This window comes from Eulemur rufifrons, chromosome 7, assembly GCF_041146395.1.
Source record: "Eulemur rufifrons isolate Redbay chromosome 7, OSU_ERuf_1, whole genome shotgun sequence".
NCBI classification, from domain to species: Eukaryota; Metazoa; Chordata; class Mammalia; order Primates; family Lemuridae; genus Eulemur; species Eulemur rufifrons.
Window position 1 is genome coordinate 62126140 of NC_090989.1, and position 25604 is coordinate 62151743.

The 25604-nt window shown below is 37.8% G+C and overlaps 1 protein-coding gene across 5 annotated transcripts in view; it reads right to left on the bottom strand.

The window, feature by feature from the left end:
- The window catches only part of IGSF11 (immunoglobulin superfamily member 11), a 143829-nt gene that overhangs the window by 92665 nt on the left and 25560 nt on the right, over positions 1-25604 (bottom strand). The window contains exon 1 of one of the 5 annotated variants that reach the window (XM_069472657.1): positions 12581-12604. The exons of the other annotated variants lie outside the window; for them this stretch is intronic. The gene's annotated coding sequence lies outside the window, so the exon portion shown is untranslated. Of the gene's footprint in view, positions 1-12580; positions 12605-25604 lie in introns of those variants that run through there. 5 annotated transcript variants of the gene reach the window in all.

Genomic DNA, 25604 nt, shown 5'->3' on the forward strand with positions numbered 1-25604 from the left:
GAACTCCTGGGACAGCTGTTGAGACCATTTTGTCACTCACCAGGTTTAACCTTAACCTTGTTGAGGATCATGTGACTGAGTTTATGGATGGACCAGTCCTAACTACTTCTTTCATTGTAGCAAATTCTTATAATTTTATATTGCTTTGGCATTCATTTCAAACACAAGTTGGAATTTCTCATACCAGAAACACGGCTCAGTCACCCTTGACATGGTTTCCAGTTCTCCACCTCCTCCCAGTTCCTTCTATCCACATATCTGCCTTATACAACTGCCTCCTGGTGACTACCTCCCCATGGGACAGCTAGATGCAACCTACCTGACTTGCTCCGCTGACCCTCCCACCCTGCGTGAACTGCACAGATATGCCACAGCCACCACCTTTCCATCACAGGGTGCCTTCGTGGAACTGGTGCCTTCTTGCTCTAAACCCACCAATGAGAACTCCCTGAAGGCACCCCTATCTCTCACCATTTACAATAATTAAATTCAAGATGGATAAAAGACATAAATGTGAGGCACGAAACCATAAGAATTCTAGAAGAAAATGTAGGAAAAACTCTTCTAGATATCGACCTAGGCAAAGAATTTATGACTAAGACCCCAAAGGCAATTATAGAAAAAATAAAAAATGGGACTTGATTAAATTAAAAGGCTTCTGCACAGCAGAGAAAATAATGAAGACAACCTACACAACAGGAGAAAATATTCACAAACTATACATCCAATAAAGGGCTAACATCCAGAATCTACAAAGAACTCAAACAAATCGGCAAAAAAAAAAAATAATAATAATCCCATTAAAAAGTGGGCAGAAGACATGAACAGAAGCTTTTCAAAAGAAGATAGACAAATGGCCAACAAGCGTATAAAAAAATGCTCAAAGTCACTAATCATCAGGGAAACGTAAATCAAAATCACAATGAGATATCAGCTTATCCCTGTCAGAATGGCTCTTATTAAAAAGCCCAAAAATGATAGATGCTGGCATGGAAGCAGAGAGAAAGGAACATTTATACACTGTTGGTAGGACTTCAAATTAGTACAAGATCTACAGAAAACAGTATAGATATTCCTCAAAGAACTAAAAGTAGATCTACCATTTGATCCAGCAATCCTACTACTGGGTATCTACCTAAAGGAAAAGAAGTTATTTTATCAAAAAGACACATACATGCACTTGAATATGTATTGAAGCACAATTCACAATTTCAAAGGTGTGGAATCAACCCAAGTGCCCATCAATTCATGAGTGGATTAACAAAATGTGTGTGTGTGTGTGTGTGTGTGTGTGTATACACATATACATACATACATTCATACATACACACCATGGAGTACTACTCAGGCATAAAAAGGAATTAATTAATGTCTTTTGCAGCAATTTGGATGAACTGGAGACCATTATCCTAAGTGAAGTATCCCAAGAATGGAAAAACAAACACCAAATATACTCCCTAATAATTTGGAACTAATTGATGGACACACATGGGCACAGAAAGAAGTATTAATAAAAATTGCTGAAAATCAAAAAGTGGGGCAGGGGAGGAAAGGAGAGGTAAAAAACTACCTAACAGGTACAATGAACAATATTCAGATGATGGGCACATTTATAGCCCTGACTAAAGTATTATAAAGCTATCCATGTTAACAAAAACATTTGTACCCCCTCAATATTTTTTTTTTATTTTTTTTTTATTTATTTATTTATTTATTTTTTGAGACAGAGTCTCGCTCTGTTGCCCGGGCTAGAGTGCCGTGGCATCAGCCTAGCTCACAGCAACCTCAAACTCCTGGGCTCAAGCGAGCCTCCTGCCTCAGCCTCCCAAGTAGCTGGGACTACAGGCATGCGCCACCATGCCCGGCTAATTTTTTCTATATATTTTTAGTTGTCAGGTTAATTTCTTTTTATTTTTTTAGTAGAGACGAGGTCTCACTCTTGTTCAGGCTGGTCTCGAACTCCTGAGCTCAAACGATCCACCGGCCTCGGCCTCCCAGAGTGCTAGGATTATAGGCGTGAGCCACCATGCCTGGCCCCCTCAATATTTTTAAATGAAAAAATGATTAAAAAAAATTCCCTGTGGAAAAACCTGCTTGGGTGACATCATGGACCCAAATAAAGGCCTCAACCCACCAGCCCATCTCTCTCTTGCTCCCCACTCTCTGGTTGAGCATGGTGTACCAGACGACTCCCTCTCTTCCTGTTGGCCCTGTGAGGTGTGCTGCCCTCTTCTCTCTGGGATTGGTAAGTAACACAATATTTCTGTTATTTCGCGTGTTTTGGTGTGCTGCCTCCTGTGTCTCACCTGACCAACACACCAAATCTAGCTTTCTCCAAGTCATGGCTCTCCTAGAGAGGAGGAATAAACTGGACACACGTCAGACAAGAGTGACAAGGGTGCCTGCCAGTATTAACAAATTCTCCATGAGAGGGACACCTAGTCACGAGTTAGAGAGTTGGGCATTATGCAAGGCACACTGTAAACATCCAAGACCACCTTCCTGCAGGGCAGGGCTAGAGTTTATAGCCACCTTCCAGAGAGAGAGATCTCAATACCAAATTGTAGGAAAATATAACATCCACTGTGCTTCATCCTTAGCCTGCATGTAATGTCCCCTCCTTTCCTCAAAAATCTAATTGGAACTCTATGTTCTCTCTTCCATACCCTTTGATAAAAACCTGCTCCCCAATAAAGGAGCTAATAAACTCAATCATTAAAAAAAATTATCAATGACCATTCCAAAATACAACTGTTCAACATTTAAGAAGATATAAGAAGCTTTAAAACAGGAATTTGTACTATAGGATATGGGGCAGAAAAAAGAAGGGCAAAATATTTTATCACCCAAATGTGTATTTACATGAAACCCATTTCAAAAAGAAAAATTAATGTTCCTGTCTTAACCTTGTTTCTGTTTCCTTAATAAAATCCTCCCTCCTTCCTGATATCTTCATTGAAAAGGCCTTCTGCTATATTAATACCCACATTAATCCACATAAACTAGGTTATGCCTTGATAGCAAGAAAACTAAAATTTTAGCAGCTTTACACAAAGTTTATATTTCTTGCTCACACAATGTCCTCTATAGATCCAGAAGCTATTTTCCAAATGGTGACTTAGGAACCAAGTCCAGTATCATCTTATGAATCCATTGTCTCAACATGTATCCACAACTCACGTGGCAAAGAGCTTTGGCTCATAAATGACACATATCACCTCTACTTACAGTTTACTAGGTATTAATAGAATAAGCACATGGCCCCAACCTAATTGCAAAGAAGGCAGGAAAATACAGCCTCAGTTTAGCTCCAACCAAAAAAATAAAACAAGACTAGGTGAATACATAGCATTGTCTCTGTTACAATGAGTTGTTTACTCTATGCATAATTAATTAACATGTACCCAAGGTCTTTATATGTATAATATCTTTAATACAACCACCCCATGAAATGAGGTATTATTATCATCTCCATTTTACAAATAAGGAAATTGAGACCCAAAGAAGTTAAGTAACTTACCTAAGTGCATAACTGGCCTACCTGAGGTTCAAATCCAAGAAATGTGCTCCAGAATACACTATGGCATACTGCTTCTCAAATATGCAAGACACAGGGTTAGGGCACCGCTAAGGACACTGGCCTTCAAATATTTGTAGGGCTGTCATGTGAAAAATAGACTTAGATATATTCTATAAGTCTTGAGAACTCAAAGTAAGAAGTGGTACTGAGAGAAAAATTTAAGTGAAGGAGAGTATTTTTGAATACCTATGTGAGTCAGGCTTTGTTCCACATACTGTACAAATATCTCAGCCAAGTATCAAAACAATCCAAAAATGATGGGTATGAGAAAACAGACTCAGAAAGATTAAGTAACTCAATTAGAATATTACATACAGCCAGGATTTAAACCCAAATCAATCTGGCTTCAGAGCCTAAGCAATTTTCTACTCTATCTCACTGCTATTCAATACAGATATGGTAGATACAGATCCTAGGCCACAAATCACATGGGCAAAAAAAAGTGTATATAAATATAAATTCTTTATATTTTTTCCTGTAAGTAAATAATTTCAGTTGTGAGCCTCCATTTAGCTTAGAAGCAGAAACTTGATCTTTACATTTTTACTCTGAAGACTTTCTGCTTTCTTAAAAAAGATTCCAACAAGAGGTAGAGTGAGTTGTCGTAGGAAGAAGTCTACTGTCCTCTAGACTTTGTCAAACCTTCCTAGGGGTTTCATTCAAGTACAATGCCAATATGTAGGTTTTCTCAATTCCTTATTCAACTCTTCTTCTTCTCCTACTTTACAAAATCTTTTTTCCTGACTTTTCTCTTACTCTCCCAAGTTTAGTTTATAGCCAGACCCAGGCCTTGTAATTCCTGAAATTCAAAAACCAGAAACCTGCCTCTTTTCTGCATCCTGCTGAGGTATCCCTGCCCTTCCCCAGTAAACAGAAAAAGTGAAACCATCAGAAAGCTACAGGAAATAATTGGAACAGAAAGCACATTGGCTAACACATGACAATATCACCATGTTACACAAAGAAGACCTTTAACAATTAAAGTTGCTGAAAATGAAATGAGCTATGTGAGATAGTGAACTTCCCATAAGGATGGTTAGTCATGTAGTTAGAACAATATAGAGATTAAATAGATATATTTGGATTGGCAGGGAGGGTATGGTGATTGGATCTAGAATATGTTTTATCTTAATGGATAGAGAAAATAGAAGGAAGGAAGGAGGGAGGGAGAGAGGGAAGGAAGGAAAGCAGGCTGGGAGGAAGGCAGGCAGAATGATAAACCTATAATTTTGAGGAAGCCAGAACAGAATGGATCATTTTCTACATAAATTCAAATGGAAGAGGGTAGGAAGGGACAGGTTACCATAAACCTCAACACTGACAGGAGAATAATTAAAGAAAGGTATTATTATATGTGTAGACCATAAAGGAACAGAACAAGGACTTCTAAGAATATGATTTCCTAAGGTCCCCTGAAATAAAATGAAGTCTGCCTTCCTTGCCGGGAAAAGGGGAAGGAATGGAAAGGGAAAAGGGTGAAGCTGTAGAAGATTATCCCAAAAATTCAGAGCTGCAAGAATTCTATCACTGAAGGCTGCCACTCAGTGACACCTTGATTCTGATCTAAAATCACAGAGCTCCTCCAGGAGGGAGAAGGCAGGAGGAGTCAGGTGAGCAGATAAAAAGCCATTGCCACCAAAGCATTTACATTTATCCCTTCCACAGCCTAGGGAATACATCCTGACTTTTCAAATAATTTATCTAAACTTTTATCTGAGAACTAATAATAAAATAATAATAATAATAATAAATTACTTTGAAGCACTCCCAGAGGCATCAGAAGATATGCTGAGCCACATTAAAATGCAGCTTGGAGTTATGTAAAGTATCACATTAAAATTTAAGACCCTTCAAAATTCAATCTTATTTAATTTCAAAGCAGTATTTCAAACCAAAAGGCACTATGGGAATTGAGAGAGAAAAGGGAGATAACAATATTCTGTCTCCACTAAGGAGAGAATTGAGGTGGGAGGGAAGGGGGATCTATCAGACATTTTTAATGACAGTTTCATTTGTGATATATTAAAAATTTCTGTCCCTCTGTCACGATGCAAAGACAAAGGGACCATTTTACTTTTTGTTTCTAATGTCATTATTATCAATTAAGATTAAGGTTAAAAAGCTGCATTTCTGGCCCTGACCTCTGGTAAGCCCCAGACCCATGTATCAGATTGCCTGCTGGTCTTCCCTCCCCTTGGATCCCACAAGCAGAACAAATTCAATTTGTCCAAAACTAAATTTATCATCCTCTCCCTAAAATCGGATCTTCTTCCTTTATTCTCCATCCCAATTAGAGGCACCCAAGACAAGAACCTAAGAGATTCACCCTTGACACTTTTTCATCTTTTACAACAAAGCTACCACTGATTTTACCTCCTAAATTTCTCTCAGTTGGTGTCCTCCACTCTATGCCTTGGCCATTTACTCGTATAGTTCTGGCCATCATTGTCTCCTCTCTGAACCCCTGAAATAAGCTTCTTGACACATCTCCCCTCCTCATCCCGTCTCCCTCCAACATACTGTGTGCACCAGCACCATAAAGATTCTTGTAAGAGGCAAACTGGGTCTTGTCACAACCCTGTATAGAGCCTTGGAATGAATGGCCCCCTTTCTCTCTAGCTGCAGTCCCCATCCCCCGGGGCTGCAGACCAGTACCAGTCTGTGGCCTGTTAGGAACTGGGCCACACAGCACGAGGTGAGCGGCAGGCCGGGGAGCAAAGTTTCATCTGTATTTACAGCTGCTCCCCATCACTCACATCACTGCCTGAGCTCTGCCTCCTATCAGGTCGGCAGCATCAGATTCTGCATTATGATGAGTTGTGTAATTATTTCATTAAATAATACAACGTAATAATAACATAAATAAAGTGCATAATACATGTAATGTGCTTGAATCATCCTGAAACCATCCCCCCCCCACTTCCATCTGTGGAAAAAAACGTCTTTATGAAATCAGTCCCTGGTGCCAAAAAGGTTGGGGCCTGCTGCTCTGAAGGGTATAAACCAAGTTTCTTAGCATTACAAAAAAGCCTCCCAGGGGCTGGCCATTGACAGCTTCCCCTCTCACCACTTGCCCTCATGTTCTACAATTAAGCAAGTCTGAACAACGTGCATTTGTACTCACTATGGCACCTTATACTTTTTTATCTTCCCTCACATGCATCCTTCTGCCTGGAATGTACTACTCCTCTTCAACAGGCCTCGTTCAAAAGTCCATTCCTTCAGACACTCTTCCTTGACGTTCTGCCACCCCGCACCTCTTCTCTGCTTCACCAGAGCAAGTGTTCTCCCTCTGTATTTGCACAGCAAACCACACCTGCCTCTACAGCACCCAGCACATGTCATTTAAATGTCTGCTCACTTCTCTGTATTCCTCATTAAACTGTAAATTGCTCAAGGAAGTTGTCTTCTCCACTCATAGTGCCTTGTATGCAATAAGTGTTCACTGAACTAAACTGAATTTTACTCATTAAGTGCCTCAATTTCTACTTGAAGCGATTTGTAACATTTTCTCTTAGTTTTCAATACAGGCGCAATCAAGGGATTTACAGTAAATAATATTTTGCACGCTCAATTTAACAGGAAAATGGAAACGAGCCTTTAGTAAAGTCTTCCCCAGGTAAATAAGCAGTGTACAGTGCCAAGTAAACACTCTCACCATGTTATTTAATATTTAAAATAGCCATGTAAGTGAAGTAGTGGCAGTAGCCTGTTTTTACAGAGAAGGAAACTACAGCCCAGAGAGGATAATAAACTCTCTCAAGGTTACACAGCTGGAAAGTGGATGGGTCAATACTGAAATATAGGTTTTACATGAACACAATAGCACTTCTCACATAACAAGGAAAAGAACACAGAAATTAAACAGAAAGATAAGGCAATACAAAGAATTTTTAAAAGAAATTTTTCTAAGTTCTCTTCCAGTCTCACAGTTTTCTCTTTTCTCTACTTCTTCAGCAGAACAGGTAACTGTGGATAATGAGGTCACTCTACGACTGTGGCTGTTACTCAGAACAAATGTTAAGGAGAGTTATGGTTAGCGATTCAATAAACTTAAGCATTAATTTCATTCCACTAGATATCCATCCACTAAACCCTTGCAAACCATCTCACAAACATGTGCCCCAGGAAAATGTGTGCAGAAGTTCTGGTTAAATCCATCATAACTATTAGAAATACAACTCAAAGTACTAACCTTCCTAATGGTGCTTTAACATTTTGGTATATGAAAAATACCACAAAGAGACACAGGCTCTGCTCTGCAAATGGAATGCAAAATGGAATGCCTAACTAGAACAGCCAGGCCAGCGGTGTGAGGGTTATTTCATGCATTCATCCTCGAGGATGAGGACACCCTTCCTCCAGGAAATGGGTGAGGACAAGCTGCCTCTTACAATACCCACACATATCCTATGTCTGAAGACACTATACCCACACATACCCTAAGTTTTGGGGATACTCTGTGGGTATTGAGGACTATGAGCTGGTATAAGTCAGGGTTTCAAGTTCAGGAACGAGGACTAGAACAAGTCCAGTGCCTGCCACTTCTGGAAGTCCTGCCTGGTAGTGTGGAGCCATAAAAACATGCCTGGCCTACTCAGTGGGTAATCTAGGCCCAATAAAGTTTACTTCAGCTGCTAAACAATGTTTGGAGTTCATCACGCAAAGAACTAAAGGGGCTACAATTCAGGGACACCAGGCAGAAAGCCTAACAACAGTAGCCTTGAAAAAGACAAGGAAGAAAAAATGTAGCAGCAATTCACCGGGCATGTGACTTGAGACTTGGCAGGCTGCCTTGCGGGGCAGGACAGTCTGTGGGTAGAGAATCCATGTCTTTTTTTCCTGCAGCTAGAAGCCAAGAAGGCACAGACAGAAGAATACCAATTCAGATCCTTCATCAGGCTAATAATCAATAAGACTTTCCTAAGGAGAACAATGAATCAATAACCACAACTTTCATCTGTTTTACACATGCATGTGACGGATCAGCGTGACTCTAACTGGGCTTTCTGACTTTTACAACCTTAAACAATTCTGTAACATATTAATTGGTTATCAAATATACAACCAATGCAAGGCTTCCCACCTGATAGGCAGACTGCTAAACAAAGCTCTGAAACAAAAATAAGGGACAGAGTTCAGCTTAACAAGTTAACCAACATTAATAGGGCCTGAATTGAGACAGTGGGCCAAGAGGAGCTAATACAAAGATGAATAAGATATCTTTGAGAAAGCTAGATTATACTGTAGGAGGAGTAAAAAGCAAAAGAGAATGTCAATATAATATCCTAATTGCTGGCACAGTATGTACATAATAGCATATAAAGATCACTAGCCAGAGTTTAAAGACCAAAAGCAAGGCAAGCAAACATCAACCCCCACAAGGACCAAAAAGAAGAGTTAAAAAGCAACCTTAGAAATAATTTAGTCTGGATTTCAAATGAGGACACATGTTAAAAAGGGACCATGACCCACCCAGAGTCATGCAGTCAATTAATAGCAAAGCCTGGGCTAGAACTCAGGTTTCCAGTGCTTTCCACCATAGCAGAACAGTTTCAAAATCACAAGAAATCAGGCAAGCTCCAGGATTCTGAAGCTGGGAATATGAATTTCAAAAATGCAAACTCTAAAGACATTTAGACAAATGATCTCTGAATGAGGATACAGGAAGGGATGGGAGCTGACTGTGTTAGGGTGGGAAACCTGGAGGACAGAATGACATCTGCATGTGGTCTGTCAGTCAAACCAGGAAAAGTAAAAACATTTCATTTGTAACTGGCAGCAACTATTTGCTGAAAAGTTGTTTTAATGGTGCTACTAGTTCTTTCCTCCTCTGCTACAGCAAAGAGCTATTTGATCATCTGAGCTAAGAATGTGGAGATTTTTCTTTTCTACACTCAGAATTTCTTAGAGACCACAAAAACTAAGGCGTATTACAACATAATTGCCTCTAGTGCAGACTGAGTTAGCAAGCACTTTCCCCAGCAAAACTTCTCTACAGTATTATGAAGTTCAAAGTATTACCCATATAAACTAAAATAAACTCTTCCCAGGCTACTCTGCAAAGTGAAATGCAAGCCAGTTGTGATTATAAGGTAACGATAAAGGCTACACTTAATTCATTCAACAAACATTTACTCATTAGCTCTGTGTCATGTACTCTTTTAAGATCTAATTTTTTGAGAGAAGGGAACAAAAGATGGGAAGCCAGACAAAATAAGATCAATAAGACACAGCCCCTGTCTAGTGAGGAAAGCAAATACATAAGCAAATAATTGTTTGATAAATGTCACAAAGCAGTGCTACTAAAATGTGGCCCACTGACCAGTGCCAGCCTGGGAATTGTTGGTTGTTGGTCCACAAGAAGATGGCTAAGTACAGAAATGATAAGTAAATATATAGACACTTTTATAGCAATTTTAGGTCTGTTGAATCTAATAATTTTTAAATGAGGCTTCTATTTTGTATGTCTTCTTTTAAATTTCATTTTGCTAGTATTTCATTTTTATTACATTTTACAAAATCAGTGCACAAATAGTTTGAGGAACAATACAATAAAGTGATAAAACAAATTACTATTTGCTGTACTATTTTATGGTATAGTCCTTACCAGGACAGATGAAAAGAAATGGCCTGTGGGATTTGAGAGGCTCTAGCGATAGACCCTTTGAGCTGCAAAGGATAAGCAGGAGTTTTCCAGACATAGCGAGGAGAGAGAAGCACCTCAAGCAGAAAAAGCACCATCTGCAGAGGCTTAAGGGTCATACAAGTAGATGGTATGTTTACAGAATAAACTCTGAGGCACAGTAATAAACAGCAAAAGTGCAAAAAAGTACGTTACAAAGAGATTCACAGAGACTGGCATGACTTGGCAGTTTAGGCTTCAGGCCAAAGCGCAATTGGGAACCACTGAAGGTTTTTATAAGCAGGAGAAGGATGTGTTTATGTTTTCATTAAAGTCATTCTGACAGCAGTGTGGTAGGCAGATCTGGAGGGGATACAGAATAGAGGGAGGGACACAGACCAGTTACAAACATACTGAAATAATCTAGGTGGGAACTGAAGAGAACCTACATTACGTCAAGGAAAACAGGCAAGCGAGAATGGCTTAAGAGACGTTTTGAAGGTAGGAATGCATACTATAGAATCAGAAGCTGCAGTTAGATAGTTGTTCACGTAATTCCTTAAGTGGCCTGACCAGATGAAGGAGAGATCAGTGAGTATAAGGATGATAACTGAGTTACTGAGCGATATCTGGGGGTGAAATACTAAATTCTAGAATGATCTTGGGCTTTAATAATCTTAAATAGATTCACATATACTTAAGTGGAGAAGATGAATGGATGAAGAGTTATAGTCAACACATTTGGGTCGGGAGAGGTGGCTCACTCCTGTAATCCTAGCACTCTGAGAGGCCGAGGTGGGTGGATCATTTGAGCTCAGGAGTTTGAGACCAGCCTGAGCAAGAGCAAGACCCTGTCTCTACTAAAAATAGAAATTATATGAACAACTAAAAATATATATAGAAAAAATTAGCCGGGAATGGTGGCGCATGCCTGTAGTCCCAGCTACTTGGGAGGCTGAAGCAGGAGGATTGCTTGAGCCTAGGAGTTTGAGGTTGCTGTGAGCTAGGCTGATGCCACGGCACTCTAGCCTGGGCAACAGAGTAAGACTCTGTCTCAAAAAAAAAAAAAAAATTTGCTCTGCATATTTTATAGAGAGAGTAGTATTTTAGACACTGTGGGAAATACAAAGGGAGATAATAACAGACGCTTCGCTTTCCCTGTTTCTGGCCCCAGGGCAACTCTAGGGTCTGAGTCCACCTAGAAGTTAGTTCTGGACCACAGCAGGCCTGAGGGGTACTTACTTCAAAAAGTATCAAACCAAGACTCATTCTAACCCAGACAAATTCTATGGGTTCAGGGAATCTCTAAAGGACAGGGATATATACATGTCTCTCTGTGTGTGTGTGCATGTGTGTGTGTGTGAGAGAGAGAGAGAGAGAGAGAAGGGAGGGAGGGTTCTTGTCTGGAAGAAATATTTCCTGAAATGTTTCTAAGAAAAATATGAGCCCCTCAAATGAAATCTGTTGAATCAACCAGTTCCTCTGGAATCACCTAGTCTCCAGGAAAAATGCAGCCCTCTCAAATCCAATGTAAACCCTACAAAGATCCAGAAAATTGAATCTTAGAATAGATATCACAGGCTTAGTGAATTCCTGAAACTCAGTAAGTTAGAAAGGACTGGAGTGGGGAACACTGGGCAAGTATATACCATTTTTCATGGAATATTTTGAAAAAATAACAGACAATTAGATGGAGTCAGAAACAATCAACTATTTTTCTATCATGGGTATATTAATATTTTGTGCCTCCACTAACCATAATACACACCGGAACACCATTTATCTTAACACCATTGTTGTAGGCAGTTCCAATATTCATGCTATGGTGGCCTGATTAGGTTTTATCAGGCTCTCATAAATGCCTGCTATATTTCAGGGCACATGATTTTACCAAAGTATATAATAGGCTTAGTTTTATAACAACTTCCACTGTATTCTAGTCATAAACTGGGACAAATAACCCCTTTTGTACTGTAAAGCTGTATCTGTACAAGTGAAATTCAGCAGTTTACCTGTGAATTTAATCTAAATATTCAACAAGTATATAGAATTAAATATTAAAAAGTTTAATTTACATGAACAGTAATAAGCTATTAACCTAAGATCAACTGCCACTTCACTTTATTTTGTAAAAATACAGTATTACCTATTTCTTTATGAAATGACAATGGTATAACGTAAATGCTCACATATAAGAGAACAGAACATAAGATCTCATAAAAGCATTGATTACCATGTCTTAATTTAGAAAATGAATAAATTCTCAATCAGTGCCCACCATCTGCAAGACACTATTGGAAATCAATGGAAAACAAAAAGATCTAATTATCCACAAGGTCTGGAAAAGACAGAGAACAGAATCACTTAATACCAACAGTGTATGGAGGTAAGCAAGGAGAAGCTCTCCATTCAGTCTCCAAGATCCTCTGCAAGTCCTGCACAATGCACCAGCACGGAAAGTGATGAATAAGCTTCATTGATAATAGTGACTACGTCACAGCTGGCTGAACATTCAGTCCACAAACAGAAGGCTTCTGTATTTGCTCGAATCAACCATAGGAAAGTTTTAGCAAAAAGACTGTTATATTCAAATGGAAATCAGTACTTTCCAGCAAGAATGGACAATTAGCAATTCCTTAAACTGGCACTAAAAGGAAGAGCAGGGAAATGTACCAAAAATGATCACAAACAACCTATATTCCAAAATGTGAAATAAATAAGAATGACTACTATAGTTAACATTTTGGAAAATTCATCTAGCAGACATAACGTAAGTCTCAATGTTATGGGTCCCCCAGTTATCAACCTACAGCAGTTTCATCTACATACTCCCTTTTAGTAAATCTCTTATAACATACAAGTTTAAACTGTAGTCCAAGATTCCAGCAAGTGGTTAATTTAGATGGTGTTGTTTGAACATTTAGCAAAAAGTGCAAAGTCTGTTTATACAGCATTTGAATCTATATTTTAAAAGTCTTTATTTATCAGATTAACAGATTCTAGCAAATACCTCTCTGGTGGGGCACAAAGTTACCATCCTCACCCTCACCTCCAAGCATACACACAATTACGGCCTATGTGAACTATGGATCTGGTTTTGTGAGTCTGATCCCGGGACTGTACAGGTCCGCAGGCCGGTAAATAAGTTACAATGATTCCATGGCTACCCTGGGGTTGAAAAAAAAAGTCAAGGAAAAAAGACAAGTGCAAGAAATTTCACCAGAGTTAAGCAATGATTTCTTAGATATAATGTCAAAAGGACAAGTGACAAAAGAAAAAAAATGATAAATTATCAAAATTAATAATTTTTGTGCTTCAAATGACACCATCAAGAAAGTGAAAAGACAGCTGACAGGATGGAAGAAAATACTTGTAAATCACACATCTGAAAAGAGACCTATATCCAGCATTTACAAAGAAATCTTAAAATTCAATAATAAAAAGACAACCCAATTAAAAATCAGCAAAGGGTTTAAATAAGATATTTCTCCAAGGAACATGTATGAATGTCCAATAAGCACATGAAAAGATACTTAGTATCATTACTCACTAGAAAAATTCAAAATTACAATGAGATACCACTTCAAATCCATTAGAATGGCTACAGTAAAAAGACAGAAAATAATAAATGTTGGCAAGGATATAGAGAAATTGGACCCTTTACACAGTGCTGGGGAGAATGGAAAATAGTGCAGCCATTTTTGAAAACAGTTTAGCAGTTAAACAGAGTTACCCCAAGATTCTGCAATTCCACCCCTGAATATATACACAAGAGAAATGAAAACATACATCACAGGAAAACTTTTACATGTGTTCATAGCATCATGACAGCCAAAAAGTGGAAACAACCCAATTGTCCATCAACTGATGAATGGATAAATTAAAACTTGTATATCCATACCTGTAATACTATTCAGCAATAAACAGGAATGAAGTACTGATACATGCTAAAACATGGATGAACCTCAAAAACATTGTACTAAGTGAAAGGAGCCAGTCACAAAAGACCACATATGGCATGATTCCATTGACATAAAATGTTCAGAAAAGGCAAATCTGTATAGACAGAAAGTAGGTTAGAGGCTTCCCAGCACTGGAAGGGAGTGCGAGAGAGTGGGAAGTGACTACTTAACAGGTACAAGTTTTTATCCTGGAGTGACGGAAAAGTTTCCAAATTAGATAATGATAATGGTTGCACAAATCTGTAAATATACTGCAAGCCATTAAATTGTATACTTTAAATGGGTAAATTTTAGGATATGTAAATTATTTATCAACAAGACCATTTTTTTTTAATTGTGCCAAACTGCAAACCTTTATTCCTGAAAGCTGTCCCTCAAGCTACCTGATATCAGATGGGGCCAGGCACATAAGAGGTAGAACAATTGTTCCCATATCAATCTACGTCTATATCCCAAGCATTGGTCTAGAACTGGACTGACTCTGGGAGCACCAGAAAACTCAATATACACACTCCAAACACTATGAATTCCTAAGAATTACCAAAGCCTAGCAGCACTTGCTGGCAATTTTGGTTCCAATTTACTTCAACATTGATTGAGGCCCATCACAGGCTAAGCACTATGTTTAGAATATGAAGACAAAAGAAATAGTGGGCCCAAAACCCAAGGAGTTCACAGCCTGTTAAGTCTAAGGCAAATATGTATGTACGTGATTCCAGTTCAGTGCACTGTGTGCAAACTACAGGCATAAGTATGCGGGCAGAGAAACATACAGAAAAGGGAGTAATTAATTTTATCTGGATATGACCCACAAAAGTTTCACAGGAATAATGATGCCTGAACAAGGCTTGAAAGGATTGGTAGACAGGAGAAGAACAGTGCAGTGAAGGGCATGGAGGAAGGAAAGCAGACCAGAGTCAAGGCAATGAAAAGGTGAACATAACAACAAAGACGCTTGGGGGACTGGAAGGAATCTGGGAACAAAAGAGGGTCAGGCAAAAACGTCAGATGGGACTGGGGAATTAAGCCAGATCATGGATGTGCTTCAAATTTTAAACCTTATCCTAAAGGCAATAATGAGCCATTGGAGGGTTTTAAGCAGACGAATGAAATGATCAGATTTATTTTAGAAATATCTCCTAGCCAACTGTTTGCAGAATGAAAATTCACTAGGACACGGGTTCTCCAGGTTTTATTTACCTGCATAATTTCTTTTAACATGCTTCCAAATGAAATTTTACATAGTAACCCAAGATGAAAACAAGAAAAAAGCAAAGCCAGGACTTCAAGACTGACCAGATGTAGAGAGTGAAAAGAAGAATCAAGAATCACTTCCAGGCTTATGACTTAGGTGAAGGGGAATGACTTCATTGATAAAATGTGCTGGGATACTGGCTTCCCTAAAGATACTTCTTAAACTCTTACGGCTCCCTCAAACCTATTCCCAGTAGGAATGATTCTGTTATCTCAGTACATGGTGCCAGACCGAGGCTGGTGCTTGAGCCAGAAACCTGGATGGAAATCACCTTTGACACCTGCTCTCCCACATCCCCTACATTCAGCCCATTGCCAAGTGCCACTGAGGCTAATTCCAAAGTCTGTTTCATTTTTCTACCATTTCTATCAACACCACTGCTGCCACCCTAGTTCAAACCACCATCATCTCACACTTTGATTTGTATAGTAGCCCCTTAATCAGTCTTTTTGCTATCCTTGACTCACTCCAATCCATTCTACACACAAGAATGATCTTTTTTAACTTAAAAAAAACCTCCAATGGATTCCCACTATACTTAAAGTGACATGAGAGAATAGAGAACATGTCTTGTTTTATTTACCTTGGGATATCGGTGCCTAGTATACTGTAGACAATATTTTTAAAAGAATGAAAGAGGATCAAGCCTGGGGCAAGATGATGAGTTTTGTTTCAGGCCTGTTGGGTTTGAGGTGTCCATGGGACATCCAAGTACAGTGACTCTCCTGGCAACTGGCAGTATAGGCCTGGACCCAAACTGACATTTGGCCTCACTATTTCAGGACTAACATGAGTAGAGTACTAAGACTATTTTAGATAATCATGAACTAAGTTAACAAAGCTTGAAGCAAGCTCAGCTTCTTAGAACAGATTAAAGTGTCTCTCTAATCCGGAATTCTGCAGCTCTCGGTCAGGTCTAGGTCAGCATTTCAAGGACAACAGAAACCACTGATCTAGCACTAGATTTGTGGTGAATGTTTACGAGGAGCAATTTGGCAGCAAAGCCTGTGGTTTGGCCACTTCCATCAAGCTATTTTCACAATACCTTTGCCCCTCTGCTCCCTGATGTCCTCACCAATTTCCAAATGACTTCTCTATTAGTCAATCATAAACCACATCTGGGGTGGTGCCTAGACGTCTGTATCCAGACAACTACACTAGGCAATTTCTTGGTCTGGGGAAAGTTAACAGTTTAGGGAACAAAGGCAAAAGTTACCTTCATTCCTCTCTTCTATTGACCCTAGAGAACTGCCTTAGGATGTAGCTGCTATTGTTTGAAGGCTGACTTTCAAACAATAATAAAATTATTGTTATTGTGTAAAAACATTTAATATAAAGTACTGTACATGATAAATACTAAGAGTTTCCAGGGAGTTTCTGGTGAGTAACAATTAACTTTTCCAAAGGCAGATGTAAGAGATATTGATTATAATATCCAACATTCTTTTCCTCCTTAACTTTTCCCAGCATTAGTGTTTACTGCATACAAACCCTTCAAGTTCGCTAAGCTAGAGACAGTACCTGTGTCTACTTTGATTTTTAAGTCAATATAAAATGATTATATAAATATTTTCTTTTAAAGCAGATCTTCTGAGAGAGAACCTCTGCTTACATATCCAGGGAGCATGTATGACAGGTAGTAAATGTAAGTTAAGTTGGCTCATGACCTAATCATTTGGTGTATTATTCAAATGATCAGAGGTAACAGCCTGGTAACTTTGACAATCCTAAGGTTTTAAACTGATTTGTAATTGGCTGTATATCATTTGTTTTATATCTATAAAGGACCACTGGTTAAATACAAGGAACATTAGAATTGCTGAAGTATGTCAGTAAGGAACATAAACATTAAATCCAGCAACTTCAACTCAAGATGATTTTTACCAGCTATGCATATTACATTATCTGATCAAATTCCTTATATCTTAAAACAAAATGTCTCCAATACTTCAAAATCCACTGGGGAGAAAAAGAAAAAATACAGGAAATATAACATCAAACTGGCTTTCATTTACAGTGAATAAATACTATGTGTCCCCACAATGTGTTATTTGCAAAAAAAAAAAAAAAAAGGTACTTGGAAATAGCAGTTTGAAATATTTCATCTTTCATTGCATTGAAAAAGAAAGCCCCAAAATTATTATTTTTAAATAGCACAAAATATACTACTTTCAACTGCTGGGTGACAAAGTAAGGTTTTCATTTATTTTTGGTGCCTCAACATAACCTTAAATTTCAATCTGCACTTTACACTCACTCCAAGAAGTGTGCCATTTTAAAATTTGACAAATGGTGTTTATTTTGTGCAGTTAATTTATTGTAAATTAAGCAACCTTTATATATGCAAAATAACATATATACAAAGTTATTCATTTTAGCATTCTTTGTAATAGTAAAAGATTGGAAACCATCTAACTATCCATCAATAGAGGAGACAAGTTATGTTACATCAATACAAAATGTTAGGCAGAAATTTAAAAAAAATAAATAAAACAGGTACAGTGTGTTACCATAATACTTATGTAGGAAATGGGGGTGGGTTGGAGAATAAATGTATTTGATTGTGTATGTTACTATAACTCTAGAATGATACTCTAAAAAAACTGACACTGCCTGCCTGTGGGAAAACAAATTGGGTGAATGGGGCCAGAATAGGAGGAAAACTTTTCAAAAATATTCTTTTGTATTTTTTGAAATTTGAGCCATGTGAATGTATTTCTTATTCCAAGAAAGAAATGGTTAAAATAAATGACATTTTGAAAAAGTAAAACATGTATTATTTTAAAGGAAATAAACACTTTCATAAATGTATTGCTTACTGACTAGGTTATATATAATCACACAGATAAAAGCAATTTGTCAAGGAACTACTATAAATATGTCTAATCTTAAAATTGCTCAATATGTACCCCATTGAGTTGCACTTCATGTAGCAATCTTAAAGTTAATTTCATCCCAAACCCTTTCTATGCTCCATCAATGGTTGAAATAGCAGCTACAATGGCTTCCTTCATTTCCTCTGGGCTGCAAGAAAAAGGCAGCACAAACATGAGGTTCTTCATATATCCCCAGAAGAAGTGATTGAACAAAGTTTTGAAAATATTCAGTTTTTCTAATCACACTATATATCACTTGTTAAATGAAAAAAGTCAAAATATCTTTTCATTCACAATGCTACATTAAATTATATTATATATTAAAAGTAAACTTTGTAACATGACCTTAATAACAGAATATCCATTTAAGATCTATTTCATCTTAATCACATTATCTTTTATAAACTCAAAGTGACAGAATGCTTTTTAAAAAAAATTCATAAAGGGGTTCTTGAGAAATAGAGTCTTGGGTCAAAAAAAGTTGAGAACAATGTAAGATGCCTACAGTAACAGCAACCAACGGACACCCAGAGTTGTTGGGGAACAAAAATCACAACTCTGAAAGTATAAAACAGGGTGAACAAAAAGATTGGCTTTTTGGTTCACCATCTAACTTGAAACAGGTACTCCCATTATTCATCCCTCTGAGTTCCTAACACACTGGCTTTAACGGCTCTTCCGAGGAGTCATCACTGTTAAACTCCTACTCCCTCTTACCCTTCCAACCCTTGGCAAATACCTCTCACTTTTAACCTTTGCTAGCAGAAACCAAAGGAATTCTCTCCCTACCACATTGCAGGGTCTGCCTTTTTATCTAACCTCTCGCCCTTCTTTCCACACCACAGGAAGCACAGTAACCCCCTTCCTTGTCGCAACACATCTCCCAACCTCTGCCAAGACCTTGTTTGCTCAACCATCACACAACTCCAGTTTTCCCTTTTCGTTGGCCCTTGGCTTTGTGCCTTCAGAAAAGCAGAGATCCTCTCTCACTTAGAAAAATTTCTCTTGACCATGCTTCCTCCCTTAACTATTGCCATATTTCTTTCCTTCTTCTAGTCAAGCTGCCCAAATATGTATTTCATAGCCACTACCTTCTCCTTCTTCCCTCAGAAAATGTATGCTTCGGTTTCAAATCCTCTACTAAAATAGCCTTGTCAAAGTTCCCTGATGTCCTCCTAATCACTGAATCAAAAGTAAAAGGTACCTTCACACTTATCTACTCCATTCACCTCATTTTACAGATAAGGAAGCTGAGACCTGTGAGAGATTAATTTGACCAATATTACACAGTAAACCAATGTGGGCTGGAATCTCAATGACCTTCCGTCCAGAAAAATAGACATTTCTTGGTTTAAAAAAAAAAAAAAAACTAAAAAAATAAATAAATAAATAAAACCACAAGATTATTTCAGGTATCTCTACAAAAGAAAAAGAGAAGGCCACATTTATCTAAAATGGAGGCCAATATAAATATAACAACAGATAATCCAAAACTCATTTCAGTTGGCTTTGGAATGTGGCCTTGCACTTTGTGAATTCCAAAAACTCTAAACCAAATAATAAAGTTCCACTGAGAAAGCTTTTCAGGAAAATCAGTTTTCCTCTTCCTTTTCTCTACTCGTTCCTCTGCCACGCACTACAGAGCACAGTCTAAATCTGAGTGTCAAAAGATCCTGCATAGAAACTAAAGGAGTCATCAGAGAGGTAGAAAGGGATGAGGAAAATGAGAGGAAAGAAATTTCTGGGAGGAGGAGGAGGCAGTCAACAGTGCCAAAAGCTAAGTGTGTGCCTCCTCTCCCCTACAGACTTCAGGGACATTTTTTGTCATTCTGAGTAAGTCTCTAACATGTTCCTGAATTAGGACTTAAGCTCTTTTACAAAAAGCATGCCCATGTGTGAGGATTAATTTAGTGTGTTCACTTGACTGGGCCATGGGGGTACCCAGATATTTGGTCAAGGATTACTCTGGGTGTTTTGGTGAAGGTGCTTTTGGAAAAATTACATTTAAGTCAGTGGACTGAGTAAAACAGACTGTCCTCCATATGTGGGTAGGCCTCATCCAATCAGCTGAAGGCCTGAATAGAACAAAAGACTGGCTGGCCTCCCAAGAGCAAGAGAGAATTCTCCTACCTGAACGCCTTCGAACTGGAACATCGCCTTGGCTCTCTCTTGTTCTATAGTAGCTTCCAGGCTTCACACTCACACCGGGACACTGGCTCTGCAGATTTTGAACTTGCCAGCCTCCATAATCACAGGAGCCAATTCCTTATAATAAATCTCTTTATACACACACACAAACACACACGCACACTTCTCTCTGGAAAACCCTGACTAATAGACCATCTGAGCATGAAGAGTAAATATTCTTTAATCTATTGGCTCCAGTGTTTAGCCTTTCATATTGTAAGTTCTAGAGGCTAACCAATAATCTTAGAATAAAATATTTGAAATTCTACTTTCCAAGCTTTCTCCCCATCCAACACCTTCTTCCATAAAGCCCTTTGCAATATCCATATTCCAAAAGTAAAAGACTATAAGCAAAGAACCTATGAACAGTCAATTAACAAATAAAAATATTATTTTGCTTATACTCTTAGCCTCTCTGGTTATTTCAATTTCCAAGTAATTGGGAGATTTCATAGTCTTTTTGTTTCACTTATTACTGTTTTGTCACATTATTTTCAACTACCACATAAAATTGAGAAAGGCAAGGTACTACAAGGGATCTAGCATCTCCCTTGAAGTATATAATATGTAGATTACAAACTAAATAATTTGAAAAGTAAAATGTTTTATTTGCTAGAAAACATAAGATATTGATATGATTCTGAATATTAATTTCATAAAATTAATAAGCAGAATGAGTAGAGGAAGAAGGGTAACGAACAAACAAGAGGAAAAAAAGAGCTGGAGGAATGACAAATGAAAAACGGAAAGGAAGTTATGCAGAGAAGAGTCATCCTACTGGCTGCTCTCTGGGGCACTATGAGGGGCCAATTTGTTTTCCTGTCCTTCAGACTCCTATTGCAGAGCCAGGAGACACCCCTGCAGGGAGCACAAGACATACCCATGAAAAGGACTCCTTCTGACAAAGCAGTGTACGTGGATTCAGCTGGGATTCCCCAGCAACCTTCCCACTGCACTGTCTTGTTTAAAATGAATAAAATATATAAGCACGACAAAATGGAGAAAAGCAGGAAAAGATAGGAGTCCTTCTATGATGGTTAATTTTATGAGTTCACTTGACTGGGATAAGGGATACCCAGAGAGCTGGTAAAACATTATTTCTAGGTGTGTCTCTGAGGGTGTTTCTGGAAGAGATTAGGATGTGAGTTGGCAGACTGAGTAAAGATTGCCCTCCCCAATGTGAGTGGTCATCATCCAATCCATTGAGGGCACGAATAGAACAAAAAGGCAGGGGGGAATTCAACACTGTTTTCTTGAGCAGGGATTTCTATTTGCCCCAGACATCAGCTCCCCTGGTTCTCAAGCCTCCAGGGTTGGACTGGAACAACTCCACTGGCTTTCTTGGGCCTCCAGCTTGCAGACAGCAGATCATGGGACTTCTCGGCCTCCATAATTGTGTGAGCCAACCCCTCACAATAAATCTCTTTCTATACGTCTATATTCTATGGTTCCCTTTCTCTGGAGAACCATGACTAATTACCTTCCCATGTTAGCAAACACCAAGGATGCTTCTCTTAATACCTGTCTACTCAAGAATGGCAGCCAAAACCAGACACCTAGTTCCCTTAAGTAAATGTAATTTTAGACTCAAGGAATCATACTAATTAAACATGAACTAAGAAATCATTTGATCCATTCTTTCCACTCAGAAGTTACTGAGATAAAAGTACTTGGGGTAAAAATCATTGCAAGGTTTCATATGGAAGAATACTTTTAACAAATTAATCCTCCTACAAATAACAACTCCAGACAGCACAGTAAAAAACACTACCTGAGGGCTCTGGCAAGTGAACAAAAGCAGACACATTTGAGAGGGAAGTCTAAACTGTAGAAGTGATTGGCAGGGGGTGAGTTTCAAATTTTTGCCACTTTGCCCTGAGGACAACTACCTAGTGGTAGTAGCAGCACTGGGCAGCTAATCTCCCATTTAAAAAACAAAACAAAACAAGAAAAAAAACTGTCACCTTAATGGTCAGAAGAACCCAGTGGAAGGAGCTCAGGAAAACCAGAGCCTCCAGACAGTGAAGGAAAACCCTGGAAAGGAGACAGCCAGAGCAGAGAACATCAAATTCTGTATAAAAACTGCCCAAATTTCTGACAGACCCTGAAGCATGTATCTGTGGGACAGATCAAAATTAATCCAACCTGTGAGATGAGCCACCACCTGCTGCACATGGAGGCTAAAACTCCAGTAGAAAAACTTTTTATCCTGTCAGGAGAAAGCAGGGCCCAAGGTAATGAACGAAACCAGAGAGTGAGAGAGGAACCCTGGAAAGAACAGGGCCAGAGGAGTGGACCCCAAAATTTTGTAGCAATGCTACACGAGTCCTTGGCTGAACAATGAACCACATACGTGTAGGGCAGACCTAAGGCAGCCTGAAATGAGATCTGAGCCATCACCTGCCGCAGACATGACAGAGTCTGTAGTTTGAGTCTGAGTTAAGTGCCTGCTTACAAAGGAAAAAAATCAACATACTTTGGAGTAAGATAACAGAAACCAAAATCTCACAACATTCAAAATGTTAAGGATGTAATCTAAAATTACTACTCATACAAAGGGCTAAGGAAATCGGATTCATTCTCAAAGAAAAAGATAATTAACAGATGCTATACTAGTCAGGGTGTCCTATCTCTCTTTCTCTCTCTATATATATATATGTATATATATGTCCAGAATTACCACAATGCCAAACTTTGACACAGACTTTATCAAAAATACATACTTCAGACCATTATCATAACATTATTAACATAAATCCTTAATAAAATATTAGTAAACTGAATTACTAACAAATTAGTAACAAAATATTAGTAAGTTGAATCCAACAATATATATTTTTAAAAAGCATAATGTATTATGACTAAATAGAGTTTATTCCAGGAATGCAAGGTCAATTTGCCATTTAAAAATCAAAGGAATTCACCACAATTACAGAATTAAGTAGAAGAGTCTTATGATCCTTTCAATAGATTCAGAAAAAGCAACTGACAAACTCCAATTTCCATTCATGATAATATCACTCTGCAAGCTAGGAAGAGGAGAGAACTTCTTCAACCTAAATAAAAGACATCTACAGTAAACTTAGAACTCACAATATACTTAATGATGAAAGACTGAATGTTTCCCCTCTAAGATAAGACACAAGGTAAAGATGTCTCTAACTACATTTATTCAACACCATACTAAAAGTTGTATACATTGCAATAAAACAAGAAAAAGAAAGATATAAACATCAGGAAACAAAACTGTCTCTATTTGCAGATGACATAATTATTTCCTTAGAAGCTCTAAGGAATCTACAAAACAACTATTAAAACAAATTATAGTCTCTAAATAAAAGGGTAATATTGTATTTTCCTATCAGCAGCAAACAATTCAAGTTTTTTAAAATTTCATATACAATAAGCCAAAAAAAACCTCAGGAATAAATTTAAAAGACATGGAAGATATCATCACTGAAATCTATAGACTACTACTGCGAGAAATCTAAAAAACTTAAGTAAATTAAGGCATTTGTGTATTGGATAATTAAATATTGTTAATATGTAAGTTCTCTTCAAACTTATCTGTAGATTCAATGACATCACAATCAAGACTCCAGCAGTGTATTTTATAGAAATCAACAAACTTGAGTCTACAATTTCTATAGAAATGCAAATAACCTAGAGTAGCCTAAGCAAATATAAAACACACACGCACAAAAAAAAGAAAGACATATACTGCCAGATTCCAGGAATTACTATAAACCTACAGTAATCAAGACAGCATGCATAGTATTGACACAGGAATAAATATATAGGCCAATAGTATAGAGAGTTCAGAAATCCACCCATACATATTTGTTCAATTAAATTTCAACAAAGATGTCAAGCAAATTCAATGGGGAAAAGAAAGTATTAATATTTAAAACAAAAGGTGATAGAAGTGGATATTTGCATAAAAATGAATATCCACTCTTACCTCACACCGTATGCAAAAATTAACTTGAAATGGATCATAAACCTAAATGTAAAAGTAAAAACCATATATCTCCTAGATAAAAACATGGCAGAAAATACCTGCCACCCTGGGGTATGCATAATTTATGAGACACAAAAAGCACAAACCATAAAAGTAAAAAATTACAGTGGACTTTTCAAAATTAAAAACATTTGCTCTTCAAAGCACACAATTAAGAAAGAGAAAAGGCAATCCACAGCATGGCAGAAAATATTCACACATATGCATCTGATAAAGAAATGGTACCCAGAATATAGAAATAACTCTTACAACTCAATAAGAAAAATCCATTTAAAAAAATAGGCAAAATATCTGAACAAACACTTCACAAGACAAATTATATAAATGGCCACCCTAGGCACATGAAAAGTTGTTCAACATCACTAGTCATCAGGGAAACATAAATTAAAACCACAATGTGATATCACTACATATCCATGAAAATGGCTAAAATTTTAAAAGATTGAACACACCAAGTTTTCATGGATGTGAAGCAACTTAAAACTTTTATACACTCCAGGTGGAGATAAAAAATGGTAAAACTACTTTGGAAAACAGTTTTTGGAAGTTTCTTAGAAAGTTAAACATCAACCATTCCACTCATAAATACTGAAAATATGTGTTCACACAAAGACATATACAGTAATCCCCAAACCAGAAACAACCCAAATGTTCCTCAACAAAAGAACAGAAAAACTAAACTGTATCTACACAAAGAAGTTCTATTCAGCAGTAAAAATCAAACTACTGATATATGCAGCAACATGAATGAATTTCAAAATCATTATGCTGAATGAAAGAAGTCAGACACAAAAGGGTAAATAGTTTTTAATTTGTATAAATTTATGGGGTACAAGTGTAATTTTATCACATGCATAGATTGTGTAGTGATGAAGTCAGGCTTTTAGGGTATCCATCACCCAAATAATGTACATTATACCCATTAAGTAATTTCTCATCATCCACCCTCCTCCCAAAAGAGTAAACATTATATGATTCCACTTACATAAAGTCCTACAAAATGCAACTAACATACAGTCACAGAGAGCAGATCAGCAATTTCCTGAGCCTGGGGACAGAGGGAAAGGTAGATGCAAAAGGTCACAGGTAAGCTTTAAG